Source organism: Lepidochelys kempii, chromosome 2 (assembly GCF_965140285.1).
Source record: "Lepidochelys kempii isolate rLepKem1 chromosome 2, rLepKem1.hap1, whole genome shotgun sequence".
In the NCBI taxonomy this organism is placed as follows: Eukaryota; Metazoa; Chordata; order Testudines; family Cheloniidae; genus Lepidochelys; species Lepidochelys kempii.
The window spans coordinates 198777565-198790075 of NC_136381.1; the positions used below are offsets into that span (position 1 = coordinate 198777565).

General features: G+C 44.1%; 1 protein-coding gene across 6 annotated transcripts in view; it reads right to left on the bottom strand.

Moving 5' to 3' along the window:
- Positions 1 to 12511, bottom strand: part of LRRC3B (leucine rich repeat containing 3B) — a 300698-nt gene that overhangs the window by 47578 nt on the left and 240609 nt on the right. For 2 of the 6 annotated variants that reach the window (XM_078851757.1, XM_073333442.2), the window contains exon 1: positions 6133 to 6605. The exons of 2 other annotated variants lie outside the window; for them this stretch is intronic. The gene's annotated coding sequence lies outside the window, so the exon portion shown is untranslated. Of the gene's footprint in view, positions 1 to 6132; positions 6606 to 6625; positions 6982 to 7467; positions 7962 to 12511 lie in introns of those variants that run through there. 2 more of the 6 variants (XM_073333444.2, XM_073333445.2) reach the window with 2 other exon arrangements.

Below are 12511 nucleotides of genomic sequence, written 5' to 3' on the forward strand. Positions count from 1 at the left end.
ACCCAGCCACGACCTTATCCCTTGTATCTACATCTTTCACTTCAATTTAGCTGGCTGAGGTGTACTCTACATTTCTCCTAGGGCCTTGTCTAGACTAAAATAAATGGTGTATTTTGTTTGTTTGTTTAACGTTAACACATTTTTTAAAAACTCATGTTTAACATACAACTTGCTCTGGCCACATGTGTTATGTACTTGAAGTGAACCTTAAGTAGGAGCCTAGAGTGGACCTCGGCCAGATAACATTTTTTACCTCAGTTAACACAAACCTATACTAAGGAAAGGACATGCTATATCTATATCTCTGGAACTTATATGGCCCCCCATTACAGTAGCACCTCAGCACATTGCAATCTTGAATGTATTTTAGCCTCACAACCTCTGTGTGGTAGGAAGTACTATTATCCCCATTTTACAGACAGCGATCTGAGGCATACAAAGATGAACTATGGAAGTACTGCAATATGAGTAAATAAGGTAACATTCTCCAGATTAAGTCAGCGGCACTGCTATGGGTACCCGCATGGCCCCACAATATGCCATTTTTATGGCTGACTTAGAACAACACTTCCTCAGCTCTTGTCCCCTAATGCCCCTACTCTACTTGCGCTACATTGATGACATCTTCATCATCTGGACCCATGGAAAAGAAGCCCTTGAGGAATTCCACCATGATTTCAACAATTTCCATCCCACCATCAACCTCAGCCTAGACCAATCCACACAAGCGGTCCATTTCCTGGACACTACTGTGCTAATAAGTGATGGTCACATAAACACCACCCTATACCGGAAACCTACTGACCACTATACTTACCTGCATGCCTCCAGCTTCCATCCAGGACACACCACACGATCCACTGTCTACAGCCAAGCTCTAAGATACAACCGCATTTGCTCCAACCCCTCAGACAGAGACAAACACCTACAAGATCTCTATCAAGCATTCTTAAAACTACAATACCCACCTGTTGAAGTGAAAAAACAGATTGACAGAGCCAGAAGAGTACCCAGAAGTCACCTACTACAGGACAGGCCCAACAAAGAAAATAACAGAAAGCCACTAGCTGTCACTGTCAGCCCCCAATTAAAACCGCTCCAGCACATCATCAAAGATTTACCACCTATCTTGAAAAATGATCCCTCATTCTCACAGAGCTTGGGAGACAGGCCAGTCCTCGCTTACAGACAGCCCCGAACCTGAAGCAAATACTCACCAGCAACCACACACCACACAACAAAAACACTAACTCAGGAACCTATCCTTGCAACAAACCCCGATGCCAACTCTGTCCACATATTTATTCAAGTGACACCATCATAGGACCTAATCACATTAGCCACGCCATCAGGAGCTCGTTCACCTGTACATCTACCAATGTAAATTGGCCAAACCGGACAGTCGCTATATAAAAGAATAAATGGACACAAATCTGACATCAGGAATCATAACATTCAAAACCCGGTAGTAGAACACTTCAACCTCTCTGGCCACTTAGTAAAAGATTTAAGGGTGGCAATTTTGCAACAGAAAAGCTTCAAAAACAGACCCCAACGAGAAACTGCTGAGCTTGAACTAATATGCAAACTAGATACCATTAACTTGGTTTTGAATAGGGACTGGGAGTGGCTGGATCATTAAACATATTGAATCTATTTCCTTAAGTTAAGTAACCTCACACCTTCTTGTCAACCGTCTTAATGGGCCATCTTGATTATCACTACAAAAGTTTTTTTTTTCCTCCTGCTGCTAATAGCTCATCTTAACTAAATAGCGTCTCACAGTTTGTATACTAACTCCCAACTTATCTGTATGTATATATCTTACGATATGTTCCATTCTATGCATCCGATGAAGTGGGATGTAGCCCACGAAAGCTTATGCTCTAATAAATTTGTTAGTCTCTAAAGTGCTACAAATCCTCATTTTCTTTTTACAAGTACTCCTGTTCTTTTTAAAGATGAACTAACTTGCCCAAAGTCACAAAAGAAGTCAGTGGTGGGGCAGGAAACTGCATCCAGAACTCCGGGCTTGTACCCTAACCACTAGACCATCGTTCTTCTCTAAGGATTAGATATAGTGTAATAGGGTCATAACCTCTTTTCCCAAACTAGACAACACCTGTGATGTCTCTCACTTCCCCTTTCCTTTATCTTCTATTGCCGCGTCCCTTCCCCATCCAGAGACAGAACAGCCATTTTACTTTGGCTATGGCCTTTTCCTTGGCAACAGAATACAGAACTCTGGAGTTGTGCCCACCCTTACAGTGAAAGAGTTTTCCCATGTCCACTTTTGAAATCAGTGTGAAAATAAACCAAGCTATAATCTCTACTTGATGTAAATATGCAAAAGACCATTTAAATATCAGAGAGACAAGAACAGAAAAGAAAAAAGCTGATAGAGCCTGGAATTTTGTATGTGAACTAGCAGCAAATGCTGTGCATTTCAAGTTCAACCTAAGTCCCCACATAAAATATGCTTGTGGTCCAAGTCAATGGATACAGTACAGAAGTCTACAATGCAAATCACCAACTATACTTACAGACAACTATTACATTCACAAATCCTCATGAATCAACAGTATGCACCTTAATCATTGTTAAATAAAGGAGAGCCTCCCCTATGCTGGGTTTGACAATTACTACTTGTGTAATGAAGAGCCGAAAAAGTATTGTGGGAAAACTGATATTGCATCTGATTGAATGTATGTTTTGTTTTGGATGAGTTCATGTATGTGCTGCACATCCAGAACAACCTTCACAAAGTGGCCACAAAAATGAAGAAAGAAGAAGAAATAATTTACTTTATCAAATACACTGGACTAAAGCCAACAAAATAGAGACTCAGAATCACCAGAAAAAAAGACCTCCAAATTCATTAGTGTTCTACCTATGATGTACAGTATTATGTTTAAATACTACCACACAAACATTCATGTATGTGTTTACAAGTTAGCCATTATTTTTAAAAAATGTTTATTAAATTAGTTAGTGGATTTCTTTAATTTCTTGCACGTAGTATCTGTGGACATGCTGACTTTTGGTTCACACAAGAGCACAAATGTCCTACCAAAGCTGTATGTTCCACAAGTAATTTTTTTAAAATATCAGAGCTTGTTTGGTAAAACTGTTCAAGGAGGCCAGAGTAAGTGACTACAAACTCCCTGAACTCTATTAATTCATTCTTGGTTCAAAGCAAAATATTTAATCATGGTGTTTGGGAATCATACTATCATTTTAAAAATCAGATTCCTTTCTTCCTTTTGACATTTTGTTTTATGAGTTTTATAGCTACAGACAAATATGAATTGCACTGCAAGACATTTGCTTTACATTTACTAACTGATTATACTGGGAAAAACAAAACGTATAAAGTATACATGTGTATCAACAGTGGAACACAAATGAAGTTTCTTTCTCAAATGGGAACTGATCCAAAGTCCATTGAAGTCAATGAAGCTGACTTCAGTGGGCTACAGATCAGCCCATAATAAACAGATACATTATCGTATTTAAAAACATGTATATACCTTTAACCGATTCTAAAAATAATACCATTAACTGTTGTTCCTCTCACTACATGAGGCAGTTAGTGATAACTAATGTTTTCAAACATTTTGCATCTTCTCTTCATTCTCAATTAGAAGGTTTAGAATCTTTCCGAATTTACTGATAGTGAGATAAATCCTGCATGCTTTGTTTACAGAAGTGATCCCACTTAAGTCAATGGGACCAACTACATAATTTGGTGCCTTGATTACTTAAATCCAGCAAGACCATTTTATATTACATTTCTCTTGGTTCAAACATCAATGTAGACGCTGACCACAGTCATCTTTAATTTCTAAATTTCAATTCTACAGTTTTGAGGTTGTTTCTTGAATTGACAAGCTATTTGAGCTTGCTCCTGATTGCCCCTGAAATCACTGGCGATCTACTATAACTTCAATGGGAGCACAGAACAGTACAGTTGGAATAGCTCAAAGTCTAGTGCTGTGTTTCCTTTTTGGTTTCTAAATTAAATGACCAAGATAATATATGTATAACTAAACCAAAGTAAGTATATACAAGCCTTGATCTTTCTCCCTTTAATATCAATGGCAAACCTCCCATTGACTTCTGTGGTTTCGGACAGGGCCCTCCCTATGAATACATTCTTATTTCTTGCTAATGAAATGTCTTGTTTTTCCATTAGTCTCCCATTTGAGGCAAATCATGTGGCTTAAGAGTAAATATTTCTCACTGTCAAGAAAGCTACAGACAGGATATTTCTGCTAGTAAACAAAAGCTCACCAAAGGCTCAATCTTATAAGGCTCTGAACACCTCCTGCAAGGTGCTAAACAGCCTCAATGCCACTAAAAAAATCAATGGAAATGAGCACCCTAAGGATCACATCCTGCTCACATCAAAGTCAATGAAATTTTTGCAACTGACTTCACTGGGAGCAAGACTGGGTCTCAATTCTCCGACAGCAATATATGGACAAATAAGAGAAGGTAAGGACTCAGCATCAGTCTACTTGTTTCTACTTAAGTCAAATGAGAGATTTCTCAATAGTTTCAACAAAATCAGGTCCCTATTTAACACCACATCACAACTAGTTGACAACAGGCCCAATCCTTAGTCAAGTGAGTAACCCTTACTCATGTGAGTAATCCCACTGAAACGCAGGACTACCTGTGTGAATACGGGTTACAGAGTTGGTCCAATATTCCTTCAATATTACTGATACTTTGAATACGATTATGACTAAATTAGATCCTACAAAAGAAAATTAAGAAACTGAGTTACTTTGAGCATGGTGAAGGTTTCCGTGAGTTAGTTTATACCATAGTTCATTATTCTAGCCTCTGTCTCCAAATCAAACTATAAAGAAACATGCAAAATGAGTTTCTTTGGTGACATTATTTAAAATATCAAAATGTAAACTGTGTGAACACTCTTGTACTCTATATCAAAGGCTTCAGGAACCACTCCCAACAGGGCATAACAGGCATTTTGCAATCTGAATTTATAAATCATTAAATGATTTAACTCCAAGAAATTATTGCAGCCAATCATTTTTCGGTATTAGGATGAGATTTGTCCCATCCAAAGTTTTATACTCAAAGGTATTGTTTTCTCTTCTGGAGCACTTTTCCAAGGCTATTACTTTAAAAAACAACATCTTTTTAAAAGCAATAACCTATTTGTCATTTTTACAGATGTACAAATTGCTGTATGCTTAATTCCTTCATACCAGCCTCATATACTATTTGACCATTTTCAATTCAGTTGTGTAAATATCTGGAAAAAGAAAAGGAGTACTTGTGGCACCTTAGAGACCAACCAATAGTCTCTAAGGTGCCACAAGTACTCCTTTTCTTTTTGTGAATACAGACTAACACGGCTGTTACTCTGAAACCTGTAAATATTTGGTAAATTGATGTATTTTGTGCGCGCTATTCTTTATTTTGTAATCACGCCATATCTTCTGTCTAGTAAAAGGGGCCATTTGGCAATACTGACTGATAAAAATATCCATGCAGTTCGCACTCCAAGTTAAGAGATAATAATTCTAGAAGTGTTTTATTTTGTATGGAAAGATGCCAAAAAAAAGGAAAGAAAAAATACTATTGCATTTGGCATAGTATTGAGTTCCAAATTTTAAAGAAGCAGTTTTTGGCTATGTACACTGTCATCAAAGCAATAACATACAGAATGGTGTTATCAAATTTTAAACATACACACAAAATTTTCCACATACTGATGCTCTCTTTACCTGCTTACTACGAGTAGCCATGAAATTTCTATCTAAACATTAAGCTTTAAGGTCAGGACAGTGTCCTGCTCAGGGTAGTGCACTGCCCTATTATTTTACTGCATCATAGAGACCAGGGTACACATCAGCAAAAACTCCTGTCTCTTCCCTTGGCTTTCCTGTACAAGGGGGTACAGTGCAAAATGCAAAAAGCAAAAGAAGAAGCACCCACAAATCCCTTGGTCACTCGCTAGTAGACCCAGACTAACCCCATAGGTTAGGAAAAGGGCTCCCAGCTCAAGTGCTTAGGGGCTGGGGGTGGATCAGGAGCAGAATGCGAGACGCATGCACGGAAAGCTGCAGCTTGCAGCCTGGAGCCTTTGCAGCTCACCTGGGAGTTGCAGTTGCTGCTGCTGCAGCCCGGCCACAACCCGCTGCCATTTGTTGCTTGTGTTCTGAGGGAGCTGCAGCCCAGTCATTTAGAAACAGCCTTTCCTCATCATCACAGCCATCACCACCTGCTTCATGCTTCGTAGCAACTGGTCCTGGTAGGTTTCAAAGTGGAAAAATCCCAAGGCAACACAAACAGCTTCTTCCCATCTCTCTCTCTCTCTCTCTCTCTCTCCCCATGCACCATCCTCAGCTTCCACTGCCAGTTGCACGCGCCTCTCTCACTTCACTTTGCTCACTCATCGCCACTTGCATGCCGATCAGCTTGACACTCTGCAACCCGTGCGTGCCACCAGCTTGCAAAAAATGAAAGAAGACACGCCTTGAAAATGCTCCCTTTGCTCTAGCTCCAACGCCGGCGGTGGGGGGTAGCCCTAGTTCCTGCAGCCTCCGCTCCTTTATTCAGCAACACCCCACCCTTCCAGCCCACCTACCGCCGTCGGGCCCTTCCGGGGAGTTTCCAGCCGCAGCCCCAGCTAGCTCCGGGAAGCAGCAGGCTCCGCTGAGGAGGGCTCCGGCCCGGCTGCGGCAGGGATGGCCGGGGTTCCCGCTGGAGAAGCGCGGCTGGCTAGTTCGGTGCCAGGCAGAGCGGCAGGCTGCACTAGTCGGCCAGCGGGTGTCTGACTCCACCTGCTCCGCGCCCCAGAGCCTTTCAGTCCAGGTGGTGGGGGGGGGGGGAGATGTGCCCTGAACACCCCCAGGACACGCTCTCCTGCCCCTCCCCCAGCCGCTGCTAGAGCTGGGGGGAGGGGGCTGCCGCCCACCCACTCCCACAGCCGCGGGCTTCGCTCCTTTCCCCTCCAGCCCAACTCCCGGAGTTGCTCTCCGCGCCCCCACAGCCTCCCCCCCACTTAGACAGTCACAGAGCTAGACAGTCACAGAGCCCTGCTGTGGCCCCCGACGCAGCCCTCAGCATCCTCCCCAGCTCACTCGGGAGCAGCCCAGGCACCGAGGGTGCAGCCTCCCCGGGCTCGCCTGGCTGCTTCTGGTGAGGACCGATCGAGCCAGCCCCGGGTTCGCCTCCGCCTCCCCCGGAGTTGGGGCAGGGCCCGGCCACAGCCAATGAAGAAATAAACCAAAAGCAGCAGCGAGGGGGGAAGCGGCACCCCGGGGCCAGCAGGCGCAGCGAGCCGAGCCTGCCTGCAAAAGTTCCCGGAGTTGCAATGCGCCGGCCGGGAGCGGCCCCCCGCGCGCGCTGCGTGCCCGGGGCAGGGCAAAGGACTCTCGGGCCCCGGCGGGCAGCCGGCCAGTGCAACAGGCGGCGGCGGCGCCTTACCTCGCCTGAGGCGTCCGGTGCCTGCCCAGCCGCGGCTCCATAGGAGCGGCGGGGAACCAGGCTGCAAGGGCCGCAGCGCGGGCTGCCCCCGCGGCTCCCTCAGCCGGCCGAGGAGCGTGGCGGTGCGGGCAGCCGCCGCTCGGGCATCTTGGAGGGCGGGGAGCCGCCGCCGCCGCCTGCGAGGGAGCGAGCGCTGCTGCAGAGCCCGGAGCCGGCGGGCAGGGAGGCGGCAGCGGCGATGGAGAGGAGCCTTCCTCACGGGCTGCGGGCGGGCTGCGGGCGGTACGCGCTGCCTGTCCCCGCCTGCCACATGCCAGCGCCCGGCTGGCTTGGGGAGGGGGGCGAGGGTTTGCTGTGCCAGGCTCCGGAGGGGATCGGGGTGCCAGGAGCGCCCCCTGCGGCTCCCCCTCCCCTGCGGGTCCCTAGGGCCGTGCCAGCCTCCGCCGCAGCCGGCCCCGGCTCAGGAGCGCCGGGAATCACCTCCTCCGTGTCCCCCCCCCCCCCGTGGGGAGGGGAAGGGTTTCCCCGCTAACCTCTCCCAGCCGTGCAAATGCGGAGTAACTCCACGAACGGCACTCGTGTAAAAACGGTGCAAGTGACTCCGAGCCGTGTTATTCATCCCCCATTCCCGCCCGGGATGATTTTCAGTCCTGGCTCCTGAAGATGCTTTGAAGTGCACCATGGCCCATCACACGGCATACCTTACCAAAACACTAGGCATTTTTTCCTCTTGTTCGCTGTCCCCCGTAAGCACTTTATGTCTCCCTGATTTCTGCAAAGTATTACTCTGGACTGTGCAATATAAACCTCATATTTGCCATGTTTGTCACAGCCTGGTTGGGAATTTTGTTGTCTGGGGCTGGTTTATTGCATCTGCCTAGAAAAGACTGAGGAAAATGCTTGTTTTGTTTGTGTTTTTAAGTAAATAAAAACACAAACAAAACACAGAATGTTAAATAAAGTAAATGGAAAAGTTTATTGGTTTGGATACCTACATTTGCTTGCCTCTAGTTTAATTATATAATTGCATTAAATGTATGTAAGCCACTGTTAGGAGGCAGGATGCTGGAGTAGATACACCATTGCTATGCCAATTCCCATGTTCCTGCTGACTAGAGGACAAGATACCCCAGGTGTTAGACCATACAAACTGGATCTTCTCTCTTCCTTCATCTGGTTATTGTACAATTTAGAGCTCACTACTGCCAAAATCTTTATATGAGTTAGCTTTTCTCATGTGAGTAGTCCCTCTGAGTTATCTGAGAAAGGCTTTGCAGGATCAAAGGCTTTAGATTGTAAATTCCTTCTGTCAAAAAACTATGGGACATAGGACTCTTCATAAGAGTAAAGTAAGCCTAATGAATTCCCCATGGGTCAGCTTTTATGTACACTAAAAGTAAATGATAAATAAGAGGGGCATTGCTGTAACTTTTCAGCTTGCATGAGCAATAAGCAATACATTCTTACATCTTCTTCACACTCTGTGCCTTCATTTATCCTTAAAAACTTGCCCAGTATAAAAATACTGGAATATGCATTCTTATTTAGAACTGTTAGATTTTGTCTACCTGATGTGCTTTGCTATCATTAAAACTAAAATGCTTTGGGGAATGGATTTCCTGGCCTATTCACAGAGGGCTATAGATCCTTTCAACCTTCTAGTCACCTCTTCAAGCTTTGTTCTAGGCAGGTAGTGCCCAAAAGTGATCATTTGATTGCACACAAAAAAAAGTTTAGGTGACTAAATGTTAAATGATTGTCAGATGTGCCAACTTTCAGTCATTTAGACGGAGGCTCACTGATTTTGGATTCGTTTTAAGACAAATCTTGAAAGTATAGAAATATCAATCAAAATTGAGAACAAACCAACCAAGAGCTTGCATACTGGGACAATTGCACCAAAATCCAACTTATGGTTACGCTTTCAGTCTCCAGGATATGGGCACCAGGACAAATGTGCAAAACACCTATTATGTATGTATTCAGTTGGAATGCCTGTTCATACTCACATCCCTGGTATTCATATCATAGACCAGTGATTCTCAACCAAGGGTCTGGGGTCCCCTGGGAGGGCCTGAGTAGGTTTCAGGCAGTCCACCAAGCAGGGCCAGCATTAGAATTGCTGTGGCCCGCCCAGGGCAGAAAGCTAAAACCCTACCTCATGGGGCTGAAGCCTGGAGTTCCAAGCCCTGCCACCCAAGGCTGAAACCAAAGCCTGAGGAATTTAGCTTCACAAGGCCCCCAATAAAAATCTAATCCTTCTAAGCCTACTTACTGTTGAACATCTTAAGCAGAAGTCCTTCATTGTAAAGAAACAAATACCTGCTCTTTGCTGGCTGAAAAGAAATAATGTTTCTTTGAATAGTAAAAACATAACTTACCAATGTGGCAGTGTCCCTTTAAAACTGAAATCCTGCCAGTCCACTGCAATCTAATTGACTTTTATGGTTTTGAAAAAAAAATGAAGTGATGACACCTGATCCTGCAAAATTTGACACACAAGATTAGCACTCACTCATACAATTAATCCAGTCATGTGAATGGGTTTTATTTGCACGAGTAAGGACTTTTCACATGAGTCAAAATGGTCGATAATAAATTAATTAGTTCTGCTTCTTTTGAAATTTCAATTCAGTGAAAATGTTCTGACTAGCTCTACATGAATATAAGGTTTCTCCGGGTTGCACTCTAGGACTTGCTCCTGAGAGGAGCTGAGCATTGTAACTTGAGTTGAAGTTGATGAGCATTCAGCACCTCTAGAGGAAAAAAAAAAAAGTAATTTGGGGAAATTACTACAGAGTAAGCACCAGAGCTAGCTGCTGCTAAAAATATCATATGGATTTTTAGTAGTTAAATATGGCCCAGGTCATGATCCCTCCTTTGGCTCTGTATGGAGTAGATGGAATGTGCTGTTCCTTTAGGCAGAAGAAAATACTTAATTTTAAGAACATGATCCTCAAGTTGAGCCTCTTGGGAGATTTAGTTCATTAGCTCATCAGCTAGTATGTTAATTTTATGCCATTGTTAGAGGTGAAAGGATTAATCCTCTATTAAAAAGAATACAAGTTTAATGGATAAGGAGAAGGTCATTTGGCTTCTCTCAGCACAGGAAGAAGCTGTAATACATGCTGACTTTTGCAAACAACTATGAAAATTAGAGAGGATAAAATAATAGATGATACCAGATGGTTCTTTAACTTACCTCATAAAATAATTTTGATTGCTGTTTATAAATATTCAAGGACCCAATCCTGCAAACCCCTTACTCCGATGAGTAAACTTTGCTCATGTAAATACTTCACATCAACAGGACTACATGGGATTAAGGATTTTTCATGTGAATATGGGACTGCTGGATTGGTCCTTCAAAATTTATAAATACTAACCAAAATTTCACAGGGTCAATTAAGGAGCCATCTAGTACAATCTATTTCTGTTAGCCTCCCAAAAATTCATAGCTATGTGTGCAGAAGTCAGCAAATAATACAGCTTCTTCCTGTGCTAAGAGAAGCCAAATGACCTTCTCTTTATTCATTAATTTATATTCATTTTTAATAGAGGATTAATCCTTTCACTTCAAACAATGGCATAAAATTCATATTCTCGCTGATGTACTAATGAACTGAATCTTCCAACTGGCTCTAGGAACACATTCTCAAGTACTTAGTAGTAATACCTCTTCTGCTTAAGGCCAAGATTGGGGCTCTTATGCCCCAATCCTGTACAGGTGGCAATACAAAGTCACAGTGTTCCAGGAGGGGGCACCACAGTGATTTTGCCTAAGATGGGCACAAAAGGGTTCGATCCTACACTCCAGCGTCGGGTGCCTAAATCACTACACTCCAGCGTCAGGTGCCACTGCAATCTATTAAATTGCCACTTGGCTTCCACCTAACCCTGTAGGTGCCTAAACTCACTCAGCACCTAACATTCCATTGTAACAGTTCCCTAGGGGCCTAAGTTTTTAGGCCCGGGGGCACAGGCAGTGCTGCCTCACTCTAAATGTCCAGACTCCTGTTTCCTACCTAAGCCCCAGATTGATCCACCAACTGGGAGAAGATAGGCATTCAGCTGCCTAAGTCATTTGTAGGCTGCTAGGCCTACCTGATCAGGCCCCAGTCAAAATCTGTCCAAAGGAGGAGCTGACGCTGCCCAGATAACTTCTAGCCTTTTAATAAGTCCCTTCTACCATTCTGGCAGAGAGGGTGGAATTGAACTTTGGTGTCTCACATCCCAGGCAAGAGGTCTAACCATGGGTCTAATAATGTGGACGGTGGCACCACCTCCTCTTACTCCTCCAGTCATTTTGTGTAGAGCAAGGCAGGCACCTAAGTCATTCCTGGAAGAAGCAGCTTTGCCAATTCTCCAGGTAGCAGGTTCCCATTCGTGGATCACACACAGACATAGATGCCTCCCTGCAGCCTGGACTTATGCACCTATCTCCATGAGAGGGGGCTTAGAACACACCTCTGTCATCAGCATCTCTCATTGGCTAGCTTAGTGGCTCCATGGCTAGCATGCTGGTTTTTGTGGATCCTATTCTAAGGCACCCATCTTTCCCCATTCACTGTATATGGAGCCTAACCAGGCTTTGTGGATCACAGTGTTGTACCTGTGATTGTCTAGGTACCTAAAAGTTAAGTGCTATGACGCTCAGCATTGTAACTGCTAAGTTCTTTAATGGCTCCCACCCAATATCCCCAGGTGCTGCTTCATTTCCTAGGGCCCTGGCCTAAAAGAACAACAGACTCCATCTGCTCCATGCAGAGCCATTAGAGCAAGTACCACAGAACATTGTAATACTGGAATGCTAAAACTCCTTCTAACACTTTTAATGACAAGTAGTTATGGTGCCTGCATTGTAGCCATTTCCCCAAATAAAATGACTTGGGTGTCTGCTCCCGAGAGCTGTTCTCTAACTAGGATCTTAACTCACAACTATAATCATGGTATCTGAGCATTCGTTTCCCTGGGAGCTACAAGTGCTCCACACTTCTCAGGACCAAACCATTGGGCACCAACTTTCAAAACCATTCCTCTCATG